Source organism: Schistocerca gregaria, chromosome 5 (assembly GCF_023897955.1).
Source record: "Schistocerca gregaria isolate iqSchGreg1 chromosome 5, iqSchGreg1.2, whole genome shotgun sequence".
Lineage (NCBI taxonomy): Eukaryota > Metazoa > Arthropoda > Insecta > Orthoptera > Acrididae > Schistocerca > Schistocerca gregaria.
In genome coordinates, this window is record NC_064924.1 from 575,084,906 (window position 1) to 575,111,220 (window position 26,315).

Consider the following 26,315-nt stretch of genomic DNA (forward strand, 5'->3'; position numbering starts at 1 on the left):
ATCCGGCTTGCAATTGGTCCCTCGTTTGGGCTAACATCCATAATCCAACGCTTCCGACAGATGTCCGCTCCAAATGGTATGACGTGGTCGCTGACACTATTCCGACGAAAGAAAAGCGGCACAGGATTAATCTTGCACCCAGTCCCTACTGCGACTTGTGCCACATGGTTGAGACTATTGCACATCTGTTTGTCTGCAAGGATCAAGTGCACATCTGGAATTGGACGCGCAAAAAACTCGCTGTGCTCAACCGGACTGCGCCTCATGCGATTCAGATCCACGACATTCTCCGCCCGGACTACCGACTCTTCCCTGCAGCCAAACATAACAGCTACCTATGGCTTATGGGACATTTTATCCACTATATTCTGTCCGGCAGTGCGCCTAATGTCTTAGATTTTCAAGTATATCTCTCACACCAACACTGGCGCACAACCAACCAATATGGGCACCGGTATCAGTCAACATTTCAAAATTTTCTTCACATCGTCCTTGAGATGAAGTAGGACGTGGATAACATGAATATCTGTTATAACAATTCGTTTTTCCTGTACTGTAGTCAAGGTTATACTCACTGCAAAGACTTCCATTTGTCTCATTGTGATTCTGAATAAAGCAACGTATGAGATCAAGAATATGTCCTTCCCAGGAGCAGTTATTTCTACGACATATTAAATTTGGTGTATTTTGCATGAAACAAAAGCGCAAAACAGACAGCAGAAACGAGCAAAGAAGATGGATAGAAAACAAACGAATATACAAATTACAACGAACAAAAAAAAAAAAACTAAAAAAAATAAGAAAATGGATAAGGTGTCGGAATTAAAAATAAAAGAAAAATAGAAAAATAATAAAAAACAAAAAAAAAAAAAGTGGTAGAGAAATGGTCTCGTAAACCAGGAGTCGTGAGTTCGAACCTCACAGAATGCTTCCATTTTTTTAACTTTCCTGCAACGTGCGGAGCTACCTCGAGCAATATCTATCACATGGCAGTACACTGAATGAAAGGGATGTTCTACAACCTATGACAAGTATTCTACTGGCCTAGGAGGTTTTCTGAATGCATAGGCAGAACAGTGGTTTGTATGCATTTTGTAGTATAATGTCATTCGTTTATGAGCGTCGCTACAGTGTGCATGCACGTTATCCATGTGAAGAGGCATAAGCAGATGCTACGATTCTGCGAGATTCCTGCAGAATGTGTACGAATTGCGTTGATATAGATTGCACTAGTGAGCCAAAGTCGACGCCTCTGTGGCGCAATCGGCTAGCGCGTTCGGCTGTTAACCGAAAGGTTGGTGGTTCGAGCTCACCCGGGGGCGAAATCTTTTTATCCGTCACCGAGGTGAGGACATACATCAACTTTGTTAGAGATACACAGCTAGTGTGGCAATTTGGCTGCGAAGGAGTGATGCGACAGATGCTTATACACATTCAGGCAGGTGGCACAGTAGGTAAAAACATGGCCCTACACAGACGTTCTACTGTTTTCCTATTTATTCACCATGTGTGACACTGCAGTGGAGCGACGGCCACTACAAAAGACGTTTTATTTACATTCAATTTCAGCGTATACGTCGCGAGTGCCATATGACAGGGCCTGTCTCTCGATGTCGATTTGTATTTTGTGTCTCTTAAGTGTCGGTCTGCAGTAGGCCGCTGTTGGCCGAGCGACGTGCAGTCGCCTTACATGAAGACCCATGGGCAACGCCAGTGCCACTGTGAACAACAGCAAACTGTAGCCAGAGAGTGGAGCCGAAAGGCGCATTTCGCAGTCGAGCAACGTTATCCCACAAGCTGTGCACTAGGACAAGAAATTGCAGCCCGCAAACTTTTGGTGGCCTGACGGTTGTCGCCGATCGTAAGGGCGAAACAGTTGAGAGATTTGGAGAACGGCAATGTGGACACTCCCAGCAGCAGCAGTGCGCCAAATCAATTATCTGGTCGAGGGCTGCAAGATTCAGTGTGATGAAGTGAGAATTCGGGGACAGCACGCAAATTCAAAGTTGCCGCCTTCTTAGCTCAGTGGTAGAGCACTGGTCTCGTAAACCAGGAGTCGTGAGTTCGAACCTCATAGAAGGCATCCATTTTTTTAACTTTCCTGCAACGTGCGGAGCTACCTCGAGCAATATCTATCACATGGCAGTACACTGAATGAAAGGGATGTTCTACAACCTATGACAAGTATTCTACTGGCCTAGGAGGTTTTCTGAATGCATAGGCAGAACAGTGGTTTGTATGCATTTTGTAGTATAATGTCATTCGTTTATGAGCGTCGCTACAGTGTGCATGCACGTTATCCATGTGAAGAGGCATAAGCAGATGCTACCATTCTGCGAGATTCCTGCAGAATGTGTACGAATTGCGTTGATATAGATTGCACAAGTGAGCCAGAGTCGATGCCTACGTGGCGCAATCGGCTAGCGCGTTCGGCTGTTAACCGAAAGGTTGGTGGTTCGAGCCCACCCGGGGGCGAAATCGTTTTATCCGTCACCGAGGTGAGGACATACATCAACTTTGTTAGAGATACACAGCTAGTGTGGCAATTTGGCTGCGAAGGAGTGATGCGACAGATGCTTATACACATTCAGGCAGGTGGCACAGTAGGTAAAAACATGGCCCTACACAGACGTTCTACTGTTTTCCTATTTATTCACCATGTGTGACACTGCAGTGGAGCGACGGCCACTACAAAAGACGTTTTATTTACATTCAATTTCAGCGTATACGTCGCGAGTGCCATGTGACAGGGCCTGTCTCTCGATGTCGATTTGTATTTTGTGTCTCTTAAGTGTCGGTCTGCAGTAGGCCGCTGTTGGCCGAGCGACGTGCAGTCGCCTTACATGAAGACCCATGGGCAACGCCAGTGCCACTGTGAACAACAGAAAACTGTAGCCAGAGAGTGGAGCCGAAAGGCGCATTTCGCAGTCGAGCAACGTTATCCCACAAGCTGTGCACTAGGACAAGAAATTGCAGACCGCAAACTTTTGGTGGCCTGACGGTTGTCGCCGATCGTAAGGGCGAAACAGTTGAGAGATTTGGAGAACGGCAATGTGGACACTCCCAGCAGCAGCAGTGCGCCAAATCAATTATCTGGTCGAGGGCTGCAAGATTCAGTGTGATGAAGTGAGAATTCGGGGACAGCACGCAAATTCAAAGTTGCCGCCTTCTTAGCTCAGTGGTAGAGCACTGGTCTCGTAAACCAGGAGTCGTGAGTTCGAAACTCATAGAAGGCATCCATTTTTTTAACTTTCCTGCAACGTGCGGAGCTACCTCGAGCAATATCTATCACATGGCAGTACACTGAATGAAAGGGATGTTCTACAACCTATGACAAGTATTCTACTGGCCTAGGAGGTTTTCTGAATGCATAGGCAGAACAGTGGTTTGTGTGCATTTTGTAGTATAATGTCATTCGTTTATGAGCGTCGCGACAGTGTGCATGCACGTTAGTCCATGTGAAGAGGCATAAGCAGATGCTACCATTCTGCGAGATTCCTGCAGAATGTGTACGAATTACGTTGATATACATTGCACAAGTGAGCCAAAGTCGACGCCTCCGTGGCGCAATCGGCTAGCGCGTTCGGCTGTTAACCGAAAGGTTGGTGGTTCAAGCACACCTGGGGGCGATATCGTATTATCGGTCACCGAGGTGAGGACATACATCAACTTTGTTAGAGATACACAGCTAGTGTGGCAATTTGGCTGCGAAGGAGTGATGCCACAGATGCTAATACACATTCAGGCAGGTGGCACACTAGGTAAAAACATGGCCCTACACAAACGTTCTACTGTTTCCCTATTTATTCACCATGTGTGACACTGCAGTGGAGCGACGCCCACTACAAAAGACGTTTTATTTACATTCAATTTCAGCGTATACGTCGCGAGTGCCATATGACAGGGCCTGTCTCTCGATGTCGATTTGTATTTTGTGTCTCTTAAGTGTCGGTCTGCAGTAGGCCGCTGTTGGCCGAGCGACGTGCAGTCGCCTTACATGAAGCCCCATGGGCAACGCCAGTGCCACTGTGAACAACAGCAAACTGTAGCCAGAGAGTGGAGCCGAAAGGCGCATTTCGCAGTCGAGCCACGTTATCCCACAAGCTGTGCACTAGGACAAGAAATTGCAGACCGCAAACTTTTGGTGGCCTGACGGTCGTCGCCGATCGTAAGGGCGAAACAGTCGAGAGATTTGGAGAACGGCAATGTGAACACTCCCAGCAGCAGCAGTGCGCCAAATCAATTATCTGGTCGAGGGCTGCAAGATTCAGTGTGATGAAGTGGGAATTCGGGGATAGCTCGCATATTCAAAGCTGCCGCCTTGTTAGCTCAGTGGTAGAGAAATGGTCTCGTAAACCAGGAGTCGTGAGTTCGAACCTCACAGAATGCTTCCATTTTTTTAACTTTCCTGCAACGTGCGGAGCTACCTCGAGCAATATCTATCACATGGCAGTACACTGAATGAAAGGGATGTTCTACAACCTATGACAAGTATTCTACTGGCCTAGGAGTTTTTCTGAATGCATAGGCAGAACAGTGGTTTGTATGCATTTTGTAGTATAATGTCATTCGTTTATGAGCGTAGCGACAGTGTGCATGCACGTTATCCATGTGAAGAGGCATAAGCAGATGCTACCATTCTGCGAGATTCCAGCAGAATGTGTACGAATTGCGTTGATATAGATTGCACAAGTAAGCCAAAGTCGACGCCTCCGTGGCGCAATCGGCTAGCGCGTTCGGCTGTTAACCGAAAGGTTGGTGGTTCGAGCCCACCCGGGGGCGAAATCGTTTTATCGGTCACCGAGGTGAGGACATACATCAACTTTGTTAGAGATACACAGCTAGTGTGGCAATTTGGCTGCGAAGGAGTGGTGCCACAGATGCTTATACACATTCAGGCAGGTGGCACAGTTGGTAATAACATGGCCCTACACAGACGTTCTACTGTTTTCCTATTTATTCACCATGTATGACACTGCAGTGGAGCGACGCCCACTACAAGAGACGTTTTATTTACATTCAATTTCAGCGTATACGTCGCGAGTGCCATATGACAGGGCCAGTCTCTCGATGTCGATTTGTATTTTGTGTCTCTTAAGTGTCGGTCTGCAGTAGGCCGCTGTTGGCCGAGCGACGTGCAGTCGCCTTACATGAAGCCCCATGGGCGACGCCAGTGCCACTGTGAACAACAGCAAACTGTAGCCAGAGAGTGGAGCCGAAAGGCGCATTTCGCAGTCGAGCCACGTTATCCCACAAGCTGTGCACTAGGACAAGAAATTGCAGACCGCAAACTTTTGGTGGCCTGACGGTCGTCGCCAATCGTAAGGGCGAAACAGTTGAGAGATTTGGAGAACGGCAATGTGGACACTCCCAGCAGCAGCAGTGCGCCAAATCAATTATCTGGTCGAGGGCTGCAAGATTCAGTGTGATGAAGTGAGAATTCGGGGACAGCACGCAAATTCAAAGTTGCCGCCTTCTTAGCTCAGTGGTAGAGCACTGGTCTCGTAAACCAGGAGTCGTGAGTTCGAACCTCATAGAAGGCATCCATTTTTTTAACTTTCCTGCAACGTGCGGAGCTACCTCGAGCAATATCTATCACATTGCAGTACACTGAATGAAAGGGATGTTCTACAACCTATGACAAGTATTCTACTGGCCTACGAGGTTTTCTGAATGCATAGGCAGAACAGTGGTTTGTATGCATTTTGTAGTATATTGTCATTCGTTTATGAGCGCCGCTACAGTGTGCATGCACGTTATCCATGTGAAGAGGCATAAGCAGATGCTACCATTCTGCGAGATTCCTGCAGAATGTGTACGAATTGCGTTGATATAGATTGCACTAGTGAGCCAAAGTCGACGCCTCCGTGGCGCAATCGGCTAGCGCGTTCGGCTGTTAACCGAAAGGTTGGTGGTTCGAGCCCACCCGGGGGCGAAATCGTTTTATCGGTCACCGAGGTGAGGACATTCATCAACTTTGTTAGAGATACACAGCTAGTGTGGCAATTTGGCTGCGAAGGAGTGATGCGACAGATGCTAATACACATTCAGGCAGGTGGTACAGTAGGTAAAAACATGGCCCTACACAGACGTTCTACTGTTTTCCTATTTATTCACCATGTGTGACACTGCAGTGGAGCGACGCCCACTACAAGAGACGTTTTATTTACATTCAATTTCAGCGTATACGTCGCGAGTGCCATATGACAGGGCCAGTCTCTCGATGTCGATTTGTATTTTGTGTCTCTTAAGTGTCGGTCTGCAGTAGGCCGCTGTTGGCCGAGCGACGTGCAGTCGCCTTACATGAAGCCCCATGGGCGACGCCAGTGCCACTGTGAACAACAGCAAACTGTAGCCAGAGAGTGGAGCCGAAAGGCGCATTTCGCAGTCGAGCCACGTTATCCCACAAGCTGTGCACTAGGACAAGAAATTGCAGACCGCAAACTTTTGGTGGCCTGACGGTCGTCGCCAATCGTAAGGGCGAAACAGTTGAGAGATTTGGAGAACGGCAATGTGGACACTCCCAGCAGCAGCAGTGCGCCAAATCAATTATCAGGTCGAGGGCTGCAAGATTCAGTGTGATGAAGTGAGAATTCGGGGACAGCACGCAAATTCAAAGTTGCCGCCTTCTTAGCTCAGTGGTAGAGCACTGGTCTCGTAAACCAGGAGTCGTGAGTTCGAACCTCATAGAAGGCATCCATTTATTTAACTTTCCTGCAACGTGCGGAGCTACCTCGAGCAATATCTATCACATTGCAGTACACTGAATGAAAGGGATGTTCTACAACCTATGACAAGTATTCTACTGGCCTAGGAGGTTTTCTGAATGCATAGGCAGAACAGTGGTTTGTATGCATTTTGTAGTACATTGTCATTCGTTTATGAGCGCCGCTACAGTGTGCATGCACGTTATCCATGTGAAGAGGCATAAGCAGATGCTACCATTCTGCGAGATTCCTGCAGAATGTGTACGAATTGCGTTGATATAGATTGCACTAGTGAGCCAAAGTCGATGCCTCCGTGGCGCAATCGGCTAGCGCGTTCGGCTGTTAACCGAAAGGTTGGTGGTTCGAGCCCACCCGGGGGCGAAATCGTTTTATCGGTCACCGAGGTGAGGACATTCATCAACTTTGTTAGAGATACACAGCTAGTGTGGCAATTTGGCTGCGAAGGAGTGATGCGACAGATGCTTATACACATTCAGGCAGGTGGTACAGTAGGTAAAAACATGGCCCTACACAGACGTTCTACTGTTTTCCTATTTATTCACCATGTGTGACACTGCAGTGGAGCGACGCCCACTACAAAAGACGTTTTATTTACATTCAATTTCAGCGTATACGTCGCGAGTGCCATATGACAGGGCCTGTCTCTCGATATCGATTTGTATTTTGTGTCTCTTAAGTGTCGGTCTGCAGTAGGCCGCTGTTGGCCGAGCGACGTGCAGTCGCCTTACATGAAGCCCCATGGGCAACGCCAGTGCCACTGTGAACAACAGAAAACTGTAGCCAGAGAGTGGAGCCGAAAGGCGCATTTCGCAGTCGAGCCACGTTATCCCACAAGCTGTGCACTAGGACAAGAAATTGAAGACCGCAAACTTTTGGTGGCCTGACGGTCGTCGCCGATCGTAAGGGCGAAACAGTTGAGAGATTTGGAGAACGGCAATGTGGACACTCCCAGCAGCAGCAGTGCGCCAAATCAATTATCTGGTCGAGGGCTGCAAGATTCAGTGTGATGAAAAGAGAATTCGGGGATAGCTCGCAAATTTAAAGCTGCCGCATTTTTAGCTCAGTGGTAGAGCACTGGTCTCGTAAACCAGGAGTCGGGAGTTCGAACCTCACAGAAGGCTTCCATTTTTTTAAGTTTCCTGCAACGTGCGGAGCTACCTCGAGCAATATCTATCACATGGCAGTACACTGAATGAAAGGGATGTTCTACAACCTATGACAAGTATTCTACTGGCCTAGGAGGTTTTCTGAATGCATAGGCAGAACAGTGGTTTGTATGCATTTTGTAGTATAATGTCATTCGTTTATGAGCGTCGCTACAGTGTGCATGCACGTTATCCATGTGAAGAGGCATAAGCAGATGCTACCATTCTGCGAGATTCCTGCAGAATGTGTACGAATTGCGTTGATATACATTGCACAAGTGAGCCAAAGTCGACGCCTCCGTGGCGCAATCGGCTAGTGCGTTCGGCTGTTAACCGAAAGGTTGGTGGTTCGAGCCCACCCAAGGGCGAAATCGATTTAACCGTTTCCGGGGTGAGGACATTCATCAACTTTGTTAGAGATACACAGCTAGTGTGGCAATTTGGCTGCGAAGGAGTGATGCCACAGATGCTTATACACATTCAGGCAGGTGGCACAGTAGGTAAAAACATGGCCCTACACAGACGTTCTACTGTTTTCCTATTTATTCACCATGTGTGACACTGCAGTGGAGCGACGGCCACTACAAAAGACGTTTTATTTACATTCAACTTCAGCGTATACGTCACGAGTGCCATAGGACAGGGCCTGTCTCTCGATGTCGATTTGTATTTTGTGTCTCTTAAGTGTCGGTCTATAGTAGGCCGCTGTAGGCCGAGCGACGTGCAGTCGCCTTACATGAAGCCCCATGGGCAACGCCAGTGCCACTGTGAACAACAGCAAACTGTAGCCAGAGAGTGGAGCCGAAAGGCGCATTTTGCAGTCGAGCCACGTTATCCCACAAGCTGTGCACTAGGACAAGAAATTGCAGACCGCAAACTTTTGGTGGCCTGACGGTCGTCGCCGATCGTAAGGGCGAAACAGTCGAGAGATTTGGAGAACGGCAATGTGGACACTCCCAGCAGCAGCAGTGCGCCAAATCAATTATCTGGTCGAGGGCTGCAAGATTCAGTGTGATGACGTGACAATTCGGGGATAGCTCGCAAATTTAAAGCTGCCGCATTTTTAGCTCAGTGGTAGAGCACTGGTGTCGTAAACCAGGAGTCGTGATTTCGAACCTCACAGAAGTCATCCATTTTTTTAACTTTCCTGCAACGTGCGGAGATACCTCGAGCAATACCTATCACATGGCAGTATACTGAATGAAAGGGATGTTCTACAACCTATGACAAGTATTCTACTGGCCTAGGAGGTTTTCTGAATGAATAGGCAGAACAGTGGTTTGTATGCATTTTGTAGTATAATGTCATTCGTTTATGAGCGTCGCTACAGTGTGCATGCACGTTATCCATGTGAAGAGGTATAAGCAGATGCTACCATTCTGCGAGATTCCTGCAGAATGTGTACGAATTGCGTTGATATACATTGCACGAGTGAGCCAAAGTCGACGCCTCCGTGGCGCAATCGGCTAGCGCGTTCGGCTGTTAACCGAAAGGTTGGTGGTTCGAGCCCACCCGGGGGAGAAATCGTTTCATCCGTCACCGAGGTGAGGACATTCATCAACTTTGTTAGAGATACACAGCTAGTGTGGCAATTTGGCTGCGAAGGAGTAATGCCACAGATGCTTATACACATTCAGGCAGGTGGTACAGTAGGTAAAAACATGGCCCTACACAGACGTTCTACTGTTTTCCTATTTATTCACCATGTGTGACACTGCAGTGGAGCGACGCCCACTACATAAGACGTTTTATTTACATTCAATTTCAGCGTATACGTCGCGAGTGCCATATGACAGGGCCTGTCTCTCGATATCGATTTGTATTTTGTGTCTCTTAAGTGTCGGTCTATAGTAGGCCGCTGTAGGCCGAGCGACGTGCAGTCGCCTTACATGAAGCCCCATGGGCAACGCCAGTGCCACTGTGAACAACAGCAAACTGTAGCCAGAGAGTGGAGCCGAAAGGCGCATTTCGCAGTCGAGCCACGTTATCCCACAAGCTGTGCACTAGGACAAGAAATTGCAGACCGCAAACTTTTGGTGGCCTGACGGTCGTCGCCGATCGTAAGGGCGAAACAGTCGAGAGATTTGGAGAACGGCAATGTGGACACTCCCAGCAGCAGCAGTGCGCCAAATCAATTATCTGGTCGAGGGCTGCAAGATTCAGTGTGATGAAGTGAGAATTCGGGGATAGCTCGCAAATTTAAAGCTGCCGCATTTTTAGCTCAGTGGTAGAGCACTGGTGTCGTAAACCAGGAGTCGGGAGTTCGAACCTCACAGAAGTCATCCATTTTTTTAACTTTCCTGCAACGTGCGGAGCTACCTCGAGCAATACCTATCACATGGCAGTACACTGAATGAAAGGGATGTTCTACAACCTATGACAAATATTCTACTGGCCTAGGAGGTTTTCTGAATGCATAGGCAGAACAGTGGTTTGTATGCATTTTGTAGTATAATGTCATTCGTTTATGAGCGTCGCTACAGTTTGCATGCACGTTATCCATGTGAAGAGGTATAAGCAGATGCTACCATTCTGCGAGATTCCTGCAGAATGTGTACGAATTGCGTTGATATACATTGCACAAGTGAGCCAAAGTCGACGCCTCCGTGGCGCAATCGGCTAGCGCGTTCGGCTGTTAACCGAAAGGGTGGTTGTTCGAGCCCACCCGGGGGCGAAATCGTTTTATCCGTCACCGAGGTGAGGACATACATCAACTTTGTTAGAGATACACAGCTAGTGTGGCAATTTGGCTGCGAAGGAGTGATGCCACAGATGCTTATACACATTCAGGCAGGTTGGACTGTAGGTAAAAACATGGCCCTACACAGACGTTCTACTGTTTTCCTATTTATTCACCATGTGTGACACTGCAGTGGAGCGACGCCCACTACAAAAGACGTTTTATTTACATTCAATTTCAGCGTATACGTCGCGAGTGCCATATGACAGGGCCTGTCTCTCGATGTCGATTTGTATTTTGTGTCTCTTAAGTGTCGGTCTGCAGTAGGCCGCTGTTGGCCGAGCGACGTGCAGTCGCCTTACATGAAGCCCCATGGGCAACGCCAGTGCCACTGTGAACAACAGTAAACTGTAGCCAGAGAGTGGAGCCGAAAGGCGCATTTCGCAGTCGAGCCACGTTATCCCACAAGCTGTGCACTAGGACAAGAAATTGCAGACCGCAAACTTTTGGTGGCCTGACGGTCGTCGCCGATCGTAAGGGCGAAACAGTCGAGAGATTTGGAGAACGGCAATGTGGACACTCCCAGCAGCAGCAGTGCGCCAAATCAATTATCTGGTCGAGGGCTGCAAGATTCAGTGTGATGAAGTGAGAATTCGGGGATAGCTCGCAAATTTAAAGCTGCCGCATTTTTAGCTCAGTGGTAGAGCACTGGTGTCGTAAACCAGGAGTCGTGAGTTCAATCCTCACAGAAGTCATCCATTTTTTTAACTTTCCTGCAACGTGCGGAGCTACCTCGAGCAATACGTATCACATGGCAGTACACTGAATGAAAGGGATGTTCTACAACCTATGACAAGTATTCTACTGGCCTAGGAGGTTTTCTGAATGCATAGGCAGAACAGTGGTTTGTATGCATTTTGTAGTATAATGTCATTCGTTTATGAGCGTCGCGACAGTGTGCATGCACGTTATCCATGTGAAGAGGCATAAGCAGATGCTACCATTCTGCGAGATTCCTGCAGAATGTGTACGAATTGCGTTGATATAGATTGCACAAGTGAGCCAAAGTCGACGCCTCCGTGGCGCAATGGGATAGGGCGTTCGGCTGTTAACCGAAAGGTTGGTGGTTCGAGCCCACCCGGGGGCGAAATCGTTTTATCCGTCACCGAGGTGAGGACATACATCAACTTTGTTAGAGATACACAGCTAGTGTGGCAATTTGGCTGCGAAGGAGTGATGCGACAGATGCTTATACACATTCAGGCAGGTGGCACAGTAGGTAAAAACATGGCCCTACACAGACGTTCTACTGTTTTCCTATTTATTCACCATGTGTGACACTGCAGTGGAGCGACGCCCACTACAAAAGACGTTTAATTTACATTCAATTTCAGCGTATACGTCGCGAGTGCCATATGACAGGGCCTGTCTCTCGATGTCGATTTGTATTTTGTGTCTCTTAAGTGTCGGTCTGCAGTAGGCCGCTGTTGGCCGAGCGACGTGCAGTCGCCTTACATGAAGCCCCATGGGCAACGCCAGTGCCACTGTGAACAACAGCAAACTGCAGCCAGAGAGTGGAGCCGAAAGGCGCATTTCGCAGTCGAGCCACGTTATCCCACAAGCTGTGCACTAGGACAAGAAACTGCAGACCGCAAACTTTTGGTGGCCAGACGGTCGTCGCCGATCGTAAGGGCGAAACAGTCGAGAGATTTGGAGAACGGCAATGTGGACACTCCCAGCAGTAGCAGTGCGCCAAATCAATTATCTGGTCGAGGGCTGCAAGATTCAGTGTGATGAAGTGAGAATTCGGGGATAGCTCGCAAATTCAAACCTGTTAACTTCTTAGCTCAGTGGTAGAGCACTGGTCTCGTAAACCAAGAGTAGTGAGTTCGAACCTCACAGAAGTCATTTACTATTTTTAACTTTCCTGCAACGTGCGGAGCTACCTCGAGCAATATCTATCACACGGCAGTACACTGAATGAAAGGGATGTTCTACAACCTATGACAAGTATTCTACTGGCCTAGGAGGTTTTCTGAATGCATAGGCAGAACAGTGGTTTGTATGCATTTTGTAGTATAATGTCATTCGTTTATGAGCGTCGCTACAGTGTGCATGCACGTTATACATGTGAAGAGGCATAAGCAGATGCTACCATTCTGCGAGATTCCTGCAGAATGTGTACGAATTGCGTTGATATACATTGCACAAGTGAGCCAAAGTCGACGCCTCCGTGGCGCAATCGGCTAGTGCGTTCGGCTGTTAACCGAAAGGTTGGTGGTTCGAGCCCACCCAGGGGCGAAATCGATTTAACCGTTACCGAGATGAGGACATTCATCAACTTTGTTAGAGATACACAGCTAGTGTGGCAATTTGGCTGCGAAGGAGTGATGCCACAGACGCTTATACACATTCAAGCAGGTGGCACAGTAGGTAAAAACATGGCCCTACACAGACGTTCTACTCTTTTCCTATTTATTCACCATGTGTGACACTGCAGTGGTGCGACGCCCACTACAAAAGACGTTTTATTTACATTCAATTTCAGCGTATACGTCGCGAGTTCCATGTGACAGGGCCTGTCTCTCGATGTCGATTTGTATTTTGTGTCTCTTAAGTGTCGGTCTGCAGTAGGCCGCTGTTGGCCGAGCGACGTGCAGTCGCCTTACATGAAGCCCCATGGGCAACGCCAGTGCCACTGTGAACAACAGCAAACTGTAGCCAGAGAGTGGAGCCGAAAGGCGCATTTCGCAGTCGAGCCACGTTATCCCACAAGCTGTGCACTAGGACAAGAAATTGCAGACCGCAAACTTTTGGTGGCCTGACGGTCGTCGCCGATCGTAAGGGCGAAACAGTCGAGAGATTTGGAGAACGGCAATGTGGACACTCCCAGCAGTAGCAGTGCGCCAAATCAATTATCAGGTCGAGGGCTGCAAGATTCAGTGTGATAAAGTGAGAATTAGGGGATAGCTCGCAAATTTAAAGCTGCCGCATTTTTAGCTCAGTGGTAGAGCACTGGTCTCGTAAACCAGGAGTCGTGAGTTCGAACCTCACAGAAGTCATCCATTTTTTTAACTTTCCTGCAACGTGCGGAGCTACCTCGAGCAATACGTATCACATGGCAGTACACTGAATGAAAGGGATGTTCTACAACCTATGACAAGTATTCTACTGGCCTAGGAGGTTTTCTGAATGCATAGGCAGAACAGTGGTTTGTATGCATTTTGTAGTATAATGTCATTCGTTTATGAGCGTCGCGACAGTGTGCATGCACGTTATCCATGTGAAGAGGCATAAGCAGATGCTACCATTCTGCGAGATTCCTGCAGAATGTGTACGAATTGCGTTGATATAGATTGCACAAGTAAGCCAAATTCGACGCCTCCGTGGCGCAATCGGCTAGCGCGTTCGCCTGATAACCGAAAGGTTGGTGGTTCGAGCTCACACTGGAGCGAAAACCTTTTGACCGTCACCGTGGTGAGGACAAACATCAACTTTGTTAGAGATACACAGCTAGTGTGGCAATTTGGCTGCGAAGGAGTGATGCCACAGATGCTTATACACATTCAGGCAGGTGGCACAGTAGGTAAAAACATGGCCCTACACAGACGTTCTACTCTTTTCCTATTTATTCACCATGTGTGACACTGCAGTGGAGCGACGCCCACTACAAGAGACGTTTTATTTACATTCAATTTCAGCGTATACGTCGCGAGTGCCATATGACAGGGCCTGTCTCTCGATGTCGATTTGTATTTTGTGTCTCTTAAGTGTCGGTCTGCAGTAGGCCGCTGTTGGCCGAGCGACGTGCAGTCGCCTTACATGAAGCCCCATGGGCAACGCCAGTGCCACTGTGAACAACAGCAAACTGCAGCCAGAGAGTGGAGCCGAAAGGCGCATTTCGCAGTCGAGCCACGTTATCCCACAACCTGTGCACTAGGACAAGAAATTGCAGACCGCAAACTTTTGGTGGCCTGACGGTCGTCGCCGATCGTAAGGGCGAAACAGTCGAGAGATTTGGAGAACGGCAATGTGGACACTCCCAGCAGCAGCAGTGCGCCAAATCAATTATCTGGTCGAGGGCTGCAAGATTCAGTGTGATGAAGTGAGAATTCGGGGATAGCTCGCAAATTTAAAGCTGCCGCATTTTTAGCTCAGTGGTAGAGCACTGGTGTCGTAAACCAGGAGTCGTGAGTTCAATCCTCACAGAAGTCATCCATTTTTTTAACTTTCCTGCAACGTGCGGAGATACCTCGAGCAATACCTATCACATGGCAGTACACTGAATGAAAGGGATGTTCTACAACCTATGACAAGTATTCTACTGGCCTAGGAGGTTTTCTGAATGCATAGGCAGAACAGTGGTTTGTATGCATTTTGTAGTATAATGTCATTCGTTTATGAGCGTCGCGACAGTGTGCATGCACGTTATCCATGTGAAGAGGCATAAGCAGATGCTACCATTCTGCGAGATTCCTGCAGAATGTGTACGAATTGCGTTGATATAGATTGCACAAGTGAGCCAAAGTCGACGCCTCCGTGGCGCAATGGGATAGGGCGTTCGGCTGTTAACCGAAAGGTTGGTGGTTCGAGCCCACCCGGGGGCGAATTCGTTTTATCCGTCACCGAGGTGAGGACATACATCAACTTTGTTAGAGATACACAGCTAGTGTGGCAATTTGGCTGCGAAGGAGTGATGCGACAGATGCTTATACACATTCAGGCAGGTGGCACAGTAGGTAAAAACATGGCCCTACACAGACGTTCTACTGTTTTCCTATTTATTCACCATGTGTGACACTGCAGTGGAGCGACGCCCACTACAAAAGACGTTTAATTTACATTCAATTTCAGCGTATACGTCGCGAGTGCCATATGACAGGGCCTGTCTCTCGATGTCGATTTGTATTTTGTGTCTCTTAAGTGTCGGTCTGCAGTAGGCCGCTGTTGGCCGAGCGACGTGCAGTCGCCTTACATGAAGCCCCATGGGCAACGCCAGTGCCACTGTGAACAACAGCAAACTGCAGCCAGAGAGTGGAGCCGAAAGGCGCATTTCGCAGTCGAGCCACGTTATCCCACAAGCTGTGCACTAGGACAAGAAACTGCAGACCGCAAACTTTTGGTGGCCAGACGGTCGTCTCCGATCGTAAGGGCGAAACAGTCGAGAGATTTGGAGAACGGCAATGTGGACACTCCCAGCAGTAGCAGTGCGCCAAATCAATTATCTGGTCGAGGGCTGCAAGATTCAGTGTGATAAAGTGAGAATTAGGGGATAGCTCGCAAATTTAAAGCTGCCGCATTTTTAGCTCAGTGGTAGAGCACTGGTCTCGTAAACCAGGAGTCGTGAGTTCGAACCTCACAGAGGTCATCCATTTTTTTAACTTTCCTGCAACGTGCGGAGCTACCTCGAGCAATACGTATCACATGGCAGTACACTGAATGAAAGGGATGTTCTACAACCTATGACAAGTATTCTACTGGCCTAGGAGGTTTTCTGAATGCATAGGCAGAACAGTGGTTTGTATGCATTTTGTAGTATAATGTCATTCGTTTATGAGCGTCGCTACAGTTTGCATGCACGTTATCCATGTGAAGAGGTATAAGCAGATGCTACCAATCTGCGAGATTCCTGCAGAATGTGTACGAATTGCGTTGATATAGATTGCACAAGTGAGCCAAATTCGACGCCTCCGTGGCGCAATCGGCTAGCGCGTTCGGTTGTTAACCGAAAGGTTGGTGGTTCGAGCCCACCCAGGGGCGAAATCGTTTTAACCGTTACCGAGGTGAGGACATACATCAACTTTATTAGAGATACACAGCTAGTGTGGCAATTTGGCTGCGAAGGAGTGATGCCACAGATGCTTATACACATTCAGGCAGGTGGCACAGTAGGTAAAAACATGGCCCTACACAGACGTTCTACTCTTTTCCTATTTATTCACCATGTGTGACACTGCAGTGGAGCGACGCCCACTACAAGAGACGTTTTATTTACATTCAATTTCAGCGTATACGTCGCGAGTGCCATATGACAGGGCCTGTCTCTCGATGTCGATTTGTATTTTGTGTCTCTTAAGTGTCGGTCTGCAGTAGGCCGCTGTTGGCCGAGCGACGTGCAGTCGCCTTACATGAAGCCCCATGGGCAACGCCAGTGCCACTGTGAACAACAGCAAACTGTAGCCAGAGAGTGGAGCCGAAAGGCGCATTTCGCAGTCGAGCCACGTTATCCCACAAGCTGTGCACTAGGACAAGAAATTGCAGACCGCAAACTTTTGGTGGCCTGACGGTCGTCGCCAATCGTAAGGGCGAAACAGTCGAGTGATTTGGAGAACGGCAATGTGGACACTCCCAGCAGCAGCAGTGCGCCAAATCAATTATCTGGTCGAGGGCTGCAAGATTCAGTGTGATGACGTGAGAATTCGAGGATAGCTCGCAAATTCAAAGCTGCCGCCTTATTAGCTCAGTGGTAGAGCACTGGTCTCGTAAACCAGGAGTCGTGAGTTCGAACCTCATAGAAGTCATCCATTTTTTTAACTTTCCTGCAACGTGCGGAGCTACCTCGAGCAATACCTATCACATGGCAGTACACTGAATGAAAGGGATGTTTTACAACCTATGACAAGTATTCTACTGGCCTAGAAGGTTTTCTGAATGCATAGGCAGAACAGTGGTTTGTATGCATTTTGTAGTATAATGTCATTCGTTTATGAGCGTCGCGACAGTGTGCATGCACGTTATCCATGTGAAGAGGCATAAGCAGATGCTACCATTCTGCGAGATTCCTGCAGAATGTGTACGAATTGCGTTGATATAGATTGCACAAGTAAGCCAAATTCGACGCCTCCGTGGCGCAATCGGCTAGCGCGTTCGCCTGATAACCGAAAGGTTGGTGGTTCGAGCTCACACTGGAGCGAAAACCTTTTGACCGTCACCGTGGTGAGGACAAACATCAACTTTGTTAGAGATACACAGCTAGTGTGGCAATTTGGCTGCGAAGGAGTGATGCCACAGATGCTTATACACATTCAGGCAGGTGGCACAGTAGGTAAAAACATGGCCCTACACAGACGTTCTACTGTTTTCCTATTTATTCACCATGTGTGACACTGCAGTGGAGCGACGCCCACTACAAGAGACGTTTTATTTACATTCAATTTCAGCGTATACGTCGCGAGTGCCATATGACAGGGCCTGTCTCTCGATGTCGATTTGTATTTTGTGTCTCTTAAGTGTCGGTCTGCAGTAGGCCGCTGTTGGCCGAGCGACGTGCAGTCGCCTTACATGAAGCCCCATGGGCAACGCCAGTGCCACTGTGAACAACAGCAAACTGTAGACAGAGAGTGGAGCCGAAAGGCGCATTTCGCAGTCGAGCCACGTTATCCCACAACCTGTGCACTAGGACAAGAAATTGCAGACCGCAAACTTTTGGTGGCCTGACGGTCGTCGCCAATCGTAAGGGCGAAACAGTCGAGAGATTTGGAGAACGGCAATGTGGACACTCCCAGCAGCAGCAGTGCGCCAAATCAATTATCTGGTCGAGGGCTGCAAGATTCAGTGTGATGACGTGACAATTCGGGGATAGCTCGCGAATTCAAAGCTGCCGCCTTCTTAGCTCAGTGGTAGAGCACTGGTCTCGTAAACAAGGAGTCGTGAGTTCGAACCTCACAGAAGGCATCCATTTTTTTAACTTTTCTGCAACGTGCGGAGCTACCTCGAGCAATACCTATCACATGGCAGTACACTGAATGAAAGGGATGTTCTACAACCTATGACAAGTATTCTACTGGCCTAGGAGGTTTTCTGAATGCATAGGCAGAACAGTGGTTTGTATGCATTTTGTAGTATAATGTCATTCGTTTATGAGCGTCGCTACAGTGTGCATGCACGTTATCCATGTGAAGAGGTATAAGCAGATGCTACCAATCTGCGAGATTCCTGCAGAATGTGTACGAATTGCGTTGATATAGATTGCACAAGTGAGCCAAATTCGACGCCTCCGTGGCGCAATCGGCTAGCGCGTTCGGTTGTTAACCGAAAGGTTGGTGGTTCGAGCCCACCCAGGGGCGAAATCGTTTTAACCGTTACCGAGGTGAGGACATACATCAACTTTATTAGAGATACACAGCTAGTGTGGCAATTTGGCTGCGAAGGAGTGATGCCACAGATGCTTATACACATTCAGGCAGGTGGCACAGTAGGTAAAAACATGGCCCTACACAGACGTTCTACTCTTTTCCTATTTATTCACCATGTGTGACACTGCAGTGGAGCGACGCCCACTACAAGAGACGTTTTATTTACATTCAATTTCAGCGTATACGTCGCGAGTGCCATATGACAGGGCCTGTCTCTCGATGTCGATTTGTATTTTGTGTCTCTTAAGTGTCGGTCTGCAGTAGGCCGCTGTTGGCCGAGCGACGTGCAGTCGCCTTACATGAAGCCCCATGGGCAACGCCAGTGCCACTGTGAACAACAGCAAACTGTAGCCAGAGAGTGGAGCCGAAAGGCGCATTTCGCAGTCGAGCCACGTTATCCCACAAGCTGTGCACTAGGACAAGAAATTGCAGACCGCAAACTTTTGGTGGCCTGACGGTCGTCGCCAATCGTAAGGGCGAAACAGTCGAGTGATTTGGAGAACGGCAATGTGGACACTCCCAGCAGCAGCAGTGCGCCAAATCAATTATCTGGTCGAGGGCTGCAAGATTCAGTGTGATGACGTGAGAATTCGAGGATAGCTCGCAAATTCAAAGCTGCCGCCTTATTAGCTCAGTGGTAGAGCACTGGTCTCGTAAACCAGGAGTCGTGAGTTCGAACCTCATAGAAGTCATCCATTTTTTTAACTTTCCTGCAACGTGCGGAGCTACCTCGAGCAATACCTATCACATGGCAGTACACTGAATGAAAGGGATGTTTTACAACCTATGACAAGTATTCTACTGGCCTAGAAGGTTTTCTGAATGCATAGGCAGAACAGTGGTTTGTATGCATTTTGTAGTATAATGTCATTCGTTTATGAGCGTCGCGACAGTGTGCATGCACGTTATCCATGTGAAGAGGCATAAGCAGATGCTACCATTCTGCGAGATTCCTGCAGAATGTGTACGAATTGCGTTGATATAGATTGCACAAGTAAGCCAAATTCGACGCCTCCGTGGCGCAATCGGCTAGCGCGTTCGCCTGATAACCGAAAGGTTGGTGGTTCGAGCTCACACTGGAGCGAAAACCTTTTGACCGTCACCGTGGTGAGGACAAACATCAACTTTGTTAGAGATACACAGCTAGTGTGGCAATTTGGCTGCGAAGGAGTGATGCCACAGATGCTTATACACATTCAGGCAGGTGGCACAGTAGGTAAAAACATGGCCCTACACAGACGTTCTACTGTTTTCCTATTTATTCACCATGTGTGACACTGCAGTGGAGCGACGCCCACTACAAGAGACGTTTTATTTACATTCAATTTCAGCGTATACGTCGCGAGTGCCATATGACAGGGCCTGTCTCTCGATGTCGATTTGTATTTTGTGTCTCTTAAGTGTCGGTCTGCAGTAGGCCGCTGTTGGCCGAGCGACGTGCAGTCGCCTTACATGAAGCCCCATGGGCAACGCCAGTGCCACTGTGAACAACAGCAAACTGTAGACAGAGAGTGGAGCCGAAAGGCGCATTTCGCAGTCGAGCCACGTTATCCCACAACCTGTGCACTAGGACAAGAAATTGCAGACCGCAAACTTTTGGTGGCCTGACGGTCGTCGCCAATCGTAAGGGCGAAACAGTCGAGAGATTTGGAGAACGGCAATGTGGACACTCCCAGCAGCAGCAGTGCGCCAAATCAATTATCTGGTCGAGGGCTGCAAGATTCAGTGTGATGACGTGACAATTCGGGGAAAGCTCGCGAATTCAAAGCTGCCGCCTTCTTAGCTCAGTGGTAGAGCACTGGTCTCGTAAACAAGGAGTCGTGAGTTCGAACCTCACAGAAGGCATCCATTTTTTTAACTTTTCTGCAACGTGCGGAGCTACCTCGAGCAATACCTATCACATGGCAGTACACTGAATGAAAGGGATGTTCTACAACCTATGACAAGTATTCTACTGGCCTAGGAGGTTTTCTGAATGCATAGGCAGAACAGTGGTTTGTATGCATTTTGTAGTATAATGTCATTCGTTTATGAGCGTCGCTACAGTGTGCATGCACGTTATCCATGTGAAGAGGTATAAGCAGATGCTACCAATCTGCGAGATTCCTGCAGAATGTGTACGAATTGCGTTGATATAGATTGCACAAGTGAGCCAAATTCGACGCCTCCGTGGCGCAATCGGCTAGCGCGTTCGGTTGTTAACCGAAAGGTTGGTGGTTCGAGCCCACCCAGGGGCGAAATCGTTTTAACCGTTACCGAGGTGAGGACATACATCAACTTTATTAGAGATACACAGCTAGTGTGGCAATTTGGCTGCGAAGGAGTGATGCCACAGATGCTTATACACATTCAGGCAGGTGGCACAGTAGGTAAAAACATGGCCCTACACAGACGTTCTACTGTTTTCCTATTTATTCACCATGTGTGACACTGCAGTGGAGCGACGCCCACTACAAGAGACGTTTTATTTACATTCAATTTCAGCGTATACGTCGCGAGTGCCATATGACAGGGCCTGTCTCTCGATGTCGATTTGTATTTTGTGTCTCTTAAGTGTCGGTCTGCAGTAGGCCGCTGTTGGCCGAGCGACGTGCAGTCGCCTTACATGAAGCCCCATGGGCAACGCCAGTGCCACTGTGAACAACAGCAAACTGTAGCCAGAGAGTGGAGCCGAAAGGCGCATTTCGCAGTCGAGCCACGTTATCCCACAAGCTGTGCACTAGGACAAGAAATTGCAGACCGCAAACTTTTGGTGGCCTGACGGTCGTCGCCAATCGTAAGGGCGAAACAGTCGAGTGATTTGGAGAACGGCAATGTGGACACTCCCAGCAGCAGCAGTGCGCCAAATCAATTATCTGGTCGAGGGCTGCAAGATTCAGTGTGATGACGTGAGAATTCGAGGATAGCTCGCAAATTCAAAGTTGCCGCCTTATTAGCTCAGTGGTAGAGCACTGGTCTCGTAAACCAGGAGTCGTGAGTTCGAACCTCATAGAAGTCATCCATTTTTTTAACTTTCCTGCAACGTGCGGAGCTACCTCGAGCAATACCTATCACATGGCAGTACACTGAATGAAAGGGATGTTTTACAACCTATGACAAGTATTCTACTGGCCTAGAAGGTTTTCTGAATGCATAGGCAGAACAGTGGTTTGTATGCATTTTGTAGTATAATGTCATTCGTTTATGAGCGTCGCGACAGTGTGCATGCACGTTATCCATGTGAAGAGGCATAAGCAGATGCTACCATTCTGCGAGATTCCTGCAGAATGTGTACGAATTGCGTTGATATAGATTGCACAAGTAAGCCAAATTCGACGCCTCCGTGGCGCAATCGGCTAGCGCGTTCGCCTGATAACCGAAAGGTTGGTGGTTCGAGCTCACACTGGAGCGAAAACCTTTTGACCGTCACCGTGGTGAGGACAAACATCAACTTTGTTAGAGATACACAGCTAGTGTGGCAATTTGGCTGCGAAGGAGTGATGCCACAGATGCTTATACACATTCAGGCAGGTGGCACAGTAGGTAAAAACATGGCCCTACACAGACGTTCTACTGTTTTCCTATTTATTCACCATGTGTGACACTGCAGTGGAGCGACGCCCACTACAAGAGACGTTTTATTTACATTCAATTTCACCGTATACGTCGCGAGTGCCATATGACAGGGCCTGTCTCTCGATGTCGATTTGTATTTTGTGTCTCTTAAGTGTCGGTCTGCAGTAGGCCGCTGTAGGCCGAGCGACGTGCAGTCGTCTTACATGAAGCCCCATGGGCAACGCCAGTGCCACTGTGAACAACAGCAAACTGTAGCCAGAGAGTGGAGCCGAAAGGCGCATTTCGCAGTCGAGCCACGTTATCCCACAACCTGTGCACTAGGACAAGAAATTGCAGACCGCAAACTTTTGGTGGCCTGACGGTCGTCGCCAATCGTAAGGGCGAAACAGGCGAGAGATTTGGAGAACGGCAATGTGGACACTCCCAGCAGCAGCAGTGCGCCAAATCAATTATCTGGTCGAGGGCTGCAAGATTCAGTGTGATGACGTGACAATTCGGGGATAGCTCGCGAATTCAAAGCTGCCGCCTTCTTAGCTCAGTGGTAGAGCACTGGTCTCGTAAACAAGGAGTCGTGAGTTCGAACCTCACAGAAGGCATCCATTTTTTTAACTTTTCTGCAACGTGCGGAGCTACCTCGAGCAATACCTATCACATGGCAGTACACTGAATGAAAGGGATGTTCTACAACCTATGACAAGTATTCTACTGGCCTAGGAGGTTTTCTGAATGCATAGGCAGAACAGTGGTTTGTATGCATTTTGTAGTATAATGTCATTCGTTTATGAGCGTCGCTACAGTGTGCATGCACGTTATCCATGTGAAGAGGTATAAGCAGATGCTACCAATCTGCGAGATTCCTGCAGAATGTGTACGAATTGCGTTGATATAGATTGCACAAGTGAGCCAAAGTCGACGCCTCCGTGGCGCAATCGGATAGCGCGTTCGGTTGTTAACCGAAAGGTTGGTGGTTCGAGCCTACCCAGGGGCGACATCGTTTTAACCGTTACCGAGGTGAGGACATACATCAACTTTGTTAGAGATACACAGCTAGTGTGGCAATTTGGCTGCGAAGGAGTGATGCCACAGATGCTTATACACATTCAGGCAGGTGGCACAGTAGGTAAAAACATGGCCCTACACAGACGTTCTACTGTTTTCCTATTTATTCACCATGTGTGACACTGCAGTGGAGCGACACCCACTACAAGAGACGTTTTATTTACATTCAATTTCAGCGTATACGTCGCGAGTGCCATATGACAGGGCCTGTCTCTCGATGTCGATTTGTATTTTGTGTCTCTTAAGTGTCGGTCTGCAGTAGGCCGCTGTTGGCCGAGCGACGTGCAGTCGCCTTACATGAAGCCCCATGGGCAACGCCAGTGCCACTGTGAACAACAGCAAACTGTAGCCAGAGAGTGGAGCCGAAAGGCGCATTTCGCAGTCGAGCCACGTTATCCCACAAGCTGTGCACTAGGACAAGAAATTGCAGACCGCAAACTTTTGGTGGCCTGACGGTCGTCGCCGATCGTAAGGGCGAAACAGTCGAGAGATTTGGAGAACGGCAATGTGGACACTCCCAGCAGCAGCAGTGCGCCAAATCAATTATCTGGTCGAGGGCTGCAAGATTCAGTGTGATGAAGTGAGAATTCGGGGATAGCTCGCACATTTAAAGCTGCCGCATTTTTAGCTCAGTGGTAGAGCACTGGTGTCGTAAACCAGGAGTCGTGAGTTCGAACCTCACAGAAGTCATCCATTTTTTTAACTTTCCTGCAACGTGCGGAGCTACCTCGAGCAATACGTATCACATGGCAGTACACTGAATGAAAGGGATGTTCTACAACCTATGACAAGTATTCTACTGGCCTAGGAGGTTTTCTGAATGCATAGGCAGAACAGTGGTTTGTATGCATTTTGTAGTATAATGTCATTCGTTTATGAGCGTCGCTACAGTGTGCATGCACGTTATCCATGTGAAGAGGTATAAGCAGATGCTACCATTCTGCGAGATTCCTGCAGAATGTGTACGAATTGCGTTGACATAGAGAGCAAAAGTGAGCCAAAGTCAACGACTCCGTGGCGCAATCGGCTAGCGCTTTCGGCTGTTAACCGAAAGGTTGGTGGTTCGAGCCCACCCGAAGGCGAAATCGTTTTAACCGTCACCGATGTGAGGACATACGTCAACTTTGTTAGAGAGACACAGCTACTGTGGCAATTTGGCTGCGAAGGAGTGATGCCACAGATGCTTATACACATTCAGGCAGGTAGCACTGTAGGTAAAAACATGGCCCTACACAGACGTTCTACTGTTTTCCTATTTATTCACCATGTGTGACGCTGCAGTGGAGCGACGCCCACTACAAAAGACGTTTTATTTACATTCAATTTCAGCGTATACGTCGCGAGTGCCATATGACAGGGCCTGTCTCTCGATGTCGATTTGTATTTTGTGTCTCTTAAGTGTCGGTCTGCAGTAGGCCGCTGTTGGCCGAGCGACGGGACAAGAAATTGCAGACCGCAAAGTTTTGGTGGCCTGACGGTCGTCACCGATCGTAAGGGCGAAACAGTCGAGAGATTTGGAGAATGGCAATGTGGACACTCCCAGCAGCAGCAGTGCGCCAAATTAATTATCTGGTCGAGGGCTGCAAGATTCAGTGTGATGAAGTGAGAATTCGGGGATAGCTCGCAAATTCAAAGCTGCCGCCTTTTTAGCTCAGTGGTAGAGCACTGGTCTCGTAAACCAGGAGTCGTGAGTTCGAACCTCCCAGAAGGAATCCATTTTTTTAACTTTCCTGCAACGCGCGGTGCTACCTCGAGCAATATCTATCACATGGCAGTACACTGAATGAAAGGGATGTTCTACAACCTATGACAAGTATTCTACTGGCCTACGAGGTTTTCTGAATGCATAGGCAGAACAGTGGTTTGTATGCATTTTGTAGTATAATGTCATTCGTTTATGAGCGTCGCTACAATGTGCATGCACGTTATACATGTGAAGAGGCATAAGCAGGTGCTACCATTCTGCGAGATTCCTGCAGAATGTGTACGAATTGCGTTGATATAGAGAGCAAAAGTGGGCCAAAGTCAACGCCTCCGTGGCGCAATCGGCTAGCGCGTTCGGCGCTTAACCGAAATGTTGGTGGTTCGAGCCCACCGGGTGGCAAAATCGTTTTAACCGTCACCGAGGTGAGGACATACGTCAACTTTGTTGGAGATACACAGCTAGTGTGGCAATTTGGCTGCAAAGGAGTGATGCCACAGATGCTTATACACATTCAGGCAGGTGGCACTGTAGGTAAAAACATGGACCTACACTGACGTTCTAATGTTTTCCTATTTATTCACCATGTGTGACACTGCAGTGGAGCGACGCCCACTACAAAAGACGTTTTATTTACATTCAATTTCAGCGTATACGTCGCGAGTGCCATATGACTGGGCCTGTCTCTCGATGTCGATTTGTATTTTGTGTCTCTTAAGTGTCGGTCTGCAGTAGGCCGCAGTCGGCCGAGCGACGGGACAAGAAATTGCAGACCGCAAACTTTTGGTGGCCAGACGGTCGTCGCCGATCGTAAGGGTGAAACAGTCGAGAGATTTGGAGAACGGCAATGTGGACACTCCCAGCAGCAGCAGTGCGCCAAATTAAATATCTGGTCGAGGGCTGCAAGATTCAGTGTGATGAAGTGAGAATTCGGGATAGCTCGCAAATTCAAAGCTGCCGCCTTTTTAGCTCAGTGGTAGAGCACTGGTCTCGTAAACCAGGAGTCGTGAGTTCGAACCTCACAGAAGGAATCCATTTTTTTAACTTTCCTGCAACGTGCGGAGCTACCTCGAGCAATATCTATCACATGGCAGTACACTGAATGAAAGGGATGTTCTACAAATTATGACAAGTATTCTACTGGCCTAGGAGGTTTTCTGAATGCATAGGCAGAACAGTGGTTTGTATGCATTTAGTAGTATAATGTCATTCGTTTATGAGCGTCGCTACAGTGTGCATGCACGTTATACATGTGAAGAGGCATAAGCAGATGCTACCATTCTGCGAGATTCCTGCAGAATGTGTACGGAT

The 26,315-nt window shown here is 48.3% G+C and overlaps 34 non-coding genes across 34 annotated transcripts; all 34 read left to right on the forward strand.

Moving 5' to 3' along the window:
* Positions 1–1,248: 1,248 nt before the first annotated feature.
* Trnan-guu (transfer RNA asparagine (anticodon GUU)) lies at positions 1,249–1,322 on the forward strand. Its single transcript has one exon. It is a non-coding gene; the product is annotated as a tRNA-Asn (tRNA).
* A 689-nt stretch (positions 1,323–2,011) lies between these two features.
* On the forward strand, positions 2,012–2,083 carry Trnat-cgu (transfer RNA threonine (anticodon CGU)). The gene has a single exon. It is a non-coding gene; the product is annotated as a tRNA-Thr (tRNA).
* A 318-nt stretch (positions 2,084–2,401) lies between these two features.
* Positions 2,402–2,475, forward strand: Trnan-guu (transfer RNA asparagine (anticodon GUU)). The gene has a single exon. It is a non-coding gene; the product is annotated as a tRNA-Asn (tRNA).
* Positions 2,476–3,164: 689 nt separating this feature from the next.
* On the forward strand, positions 3,165–3,236 carry Trnat-cgu (transfer RNA threonine (anticodon CGU)). The gene has a single exon. It is a non-coding gene; the product is annotated as a tRNA-Thr (tRNA).
* Positions 3,237–3,555: 319 nt separating this feature from the next.
* Positions 3,556–3,629, forward strand: Trnan-guu (transfer RNA asparagine (anticodon GUU)). Its single transcript has one exon. It is a non-coding gene; the product is annotated as a tRNA-Asn (tRNA).
* Positions 3,630–4,708: 1,079 nt separating this feature from the next.
* Trnan-guu (transfer RNA asparagine (anticodon GUU)) lies at positions 4,709–4,782 on the forward strand. The gene has a single exon. It is a non-coding gene; the product is annotated as a tRNA-Asn (tRNA).
* A 689-nt stretch (positions 4,783–5,471) lies between these two features.
* Trnat-cgu (transfer RNA threonine (anticodon CGU)) lies at positions 5,472–5,543 on the forward strand. The gene has a single exon. It is a non-coding gene; the product is annotated as a tRNA-Thr (tRNA).
* A 318-nt stretch (positions 5,544–5,861) lies between these two features.
* On the forward strand, positions 5,862–5,935 carry Trnan-guu (transfer RNA asparagine (anticodon GUU)). The gene has a single exon. It is a non-coding gene; the product is annotated as a tRNA-Asn (tRNA).
* Positions 5,936–6,624: 689 nt separating this feature from the next.
* Positions 6,625–6,696, forward strand: Trnat-cgu (transfer RNA threonine (anticodon CGU)). Its single transcript has one exon. It is a non-coding gene; the product is annotated as a tRNA-Thr (tRNA).
* A 318-nt stretch (positions 6,697–7,014) lies between these two features.
* Positions 7,015–7,088, forward strand: Trnan-guu (transfer RNA asparagine (anticodon GUU)). Its single transcript has one exon. It is a non-coding gene; the product is annotated as a tRNA-Asn (tRNA).
* Positions 7,089–7,777: 689 nt separating this feature from the next.
* Positions 7,778–7,849, forward strand: Trnat-cgu (transfer RNA threonine (anticodon CGU)). Its single transcript has one exon. It is a non-coding gene; the product is annotated as a tRNA-Thr (tRNA).
* Positions 7,850–8,167: 318 nt separating this feature from the next.
* Trnan-guu (transfer RNA asparagine (anticodon GUU)) lies at positions 8,168–8,241 on the forward strand. Its single transcript has one exon. It is a non-coding gene; the product is annotated as a tRNA-Asn (tRNA).
* A 1,079-nt stretch (positions 8,242–9,320) lies between these two features.
* On the forward strand, positions 9,321–9,394 carry Trnan-guu (transfer RNA asparagine (anticodon GUU)). Its single transcript has one exon. It is a non-coding gene; the product is annotated as a tRNA-Asn (tRNA).
* A 1,079-nt stretch (positions 9,395–10,473) lies between these two features.
* On the forward strand, positions 10,474–10,547 carry Trnan-guu (transfer RNA asparagine (anticodon GUU)). The gene has a single exon. It is a non-coding gene; the product is annotated as a tRNA-Asn (tRNA).
* A 1,079-nt stretch (positions 10,548–11,626) lies between these two features.
* Positions 11,627–11,700, forward strand: Trnan-guu (transfer RNA asparagine (anticodon GUU)). The gene has a single exon. It is a non-coding gene; the product is annotated as a tRNA-Asn (tRNA).
* Positions 11,701–12,389: 689 nt separating this feature from the next.
* Positions 12,390–12,461, forward strand: Trnat-cgu (transfer RNA threonine (anticodon CGU)). The gene has a single exon. It is a non-coding gene; the product is annotated as a tRNA-Thr (tRNA).
* Positions 12,462–12,780: 319 nt separating this feature from the next.
* Trnan-guu (transfer RNA asparagine (anticodon GUU)) lies at positions 12,781–12,854 on the forward strand. The gene has a single exon. It is a non-coding gene; the product is annotated as a tRNA-Asn (tRNA).
* A 689-nt stretch (positions 12,855–13,543) lies between these two features.
* Positions 13,544–13,615, forward strand: Trnat-cgu (transfer RNA threonine (anticodon CGU)). The gene has a single exon. It is a non-coding gene; the product is annotated as a tRNA-Thr (tRNA).
* Positions 13,616–15,086: 1,471 nt separating this feature from the next.
* Trnan-guu (transfer RNA asparagine (anticodon GUU)) lies at positions 15,087–15,160 on the forward strand. The gene has a single exon. It is a non-coding gene; the product is annotated as a tRNA-Asn (tRNA).
* A 689-nt stretch (positions 15,161–15,849) lies between these two features.
* Trnat-cgu (transfer RNA threonine (anticodon CGU)) lies at positions 15,850–15,921 on the forward strand. The gene has a single exon. It is a non-coding gene; the product is annotated as a tRNA-Thr (tRNA).
* Positions 15,922–16,239: 318 nt separating this feature from the next.
* Positions 16,240–16,313, forward strand: Trnan-guu (transfer RNA asparagine (anticodon GUU)). The gene has a single exon. It is a non-coding gene; the product is annotated as a tRNA-Asn (tRNA).
* A 689-nt stretch (positions 16,314–17,002) lies between these two features.
* On the forward strand, positions 17,003–17,074 carry Trnat-cgu (transfer RNA threonine (anticodon CGU)). The gene has a single exon. It is a non-coding gene; the product is annotated as a tRNA-Thr (tRNA).
* Positions 17,075–18,155: 1,081 nt separating this feature from the next.
* Positions 18,156–18,227, forward strand: Trnat-cgu (transfer RNA threonine (anticodon CGU)). Its single transcript has one exon. It is a non-coding gene; the product is annotated as a tRNA-Thr (tRNA).
* A 318-nt stretch (positions 18,228–18,545) lies between these two features.
* Trnan-guu (transfer RNA asparagine (anticodon GUU)) lies at positions 18,546–18,619 on the forward strand. The gene has a single exon. It is a non-coding gene; the product is annotated as a tRNA-Asn (tRNA).
* A 689-nt stretch (positions 18,620–19,308) lies between these two features.
* On the forward strand, positions 19,309–19,380 carry Trnat-cgu (transfer RNA threonine (anticodon CGU)). The gene has a single exon. It is a non-coding gene; the product is annotated as a tRNA-Thr (tRNA).
* A 1,081-nt stretch (positions 19,381–20,461) lies between these two features.
* On the forward strand, positions 20,462–20,533 carry Trnat-cgu (transfer RNA threonine (anticodon CGU)). The gene has a single exon. It is a non-coding gene; the product is annotated as a tRNA-Thr (tRNA).
* Positions 20,534–20,851: 318 nt separating this feature from the next.
* On the forward strand, positions 20,852–20,925 carry Trnan-guu (transfer RNA asparagine (anticodon GUU)). Its single transcript has one exon. It is a non-coding gene; the product is annotated as a tRNA-Asn (tRNA).
* Positions 20,926–21,614: 689 nt separating this feature from the next.
* On the forward strand, positions 21,615–21,686 carry Trnat-cgu (transfer RNA threonine (anticodon CGU)). Its single transcript has one exon. It is a non-coding gene; the product is annotated as a tRNA-Thr (tRNA).
* A 1,081-nt stretch (positions 21,687–22,767) lies between these two features.
* Trnat-cgu (transfer RNA threonine (anticodon CGU)) lies at positions 22,768–22,839 on the forward strand. Its single transcript has one exon. It is a non-coding gene; the product is annotated as a tRNA-Thr (tRNA).
* Positions 22,840–23,157: 318 nt separating this feature from the next.
* On the forward strand, positions 23,158–23,231 carry Trnan-guu (transfer RNA asparagine (anticodon GUU)). The gene has a single exon. It is a non-coding gene; the product is annotated as a tRNA-Asn (tRNA).
* Positions 23,232–24,310: 1,079 nt separating this feature from the next.
* Positions 24,311–24,384, forward strand: Trnan-guu (transfer RNA asparagine (anticodon GUU)). Its single transcript has one exon. It is a non-coding gene; the product is annotated as a tRNA-Asn (tRNA).
* Positions 24,385–24,942: 558 nt separating this feature from the next.
* On the forward strand, positions 24,943–25,014 carry Trnat-cgu (transfer RNA threonine (anticodon CGU)). Its single transcript has one exon. It is a non-coding gene; the product is annotated as a tRNA-Thr (tRNA).
* A 318-nt stretch (positions 25,015–25,332) lies between these two features.
* Positions 25,333–25,406, forward strand: Trnak-cuu (transfer RNA lysine (anticodon CUU)). Its single transcript has one exon. It is a non-coding gene; the product is annotated as a tRNA-Lys (tRNA).
* Positions 25,407–25,963: 557 nt separating this feature from the next.
* On the forward strand, positions 25,964–26,035 carry Trnat-cgu (transfer RNA threonine (anticodon CGU)). Its single transcript has one exon. It is a non-coding gene; the product is annotated as a tRNA-Thr (tRNA).
* The last annotated feature ends 280 nt before the right edge of the window (positions 26,036–26,315 follow it).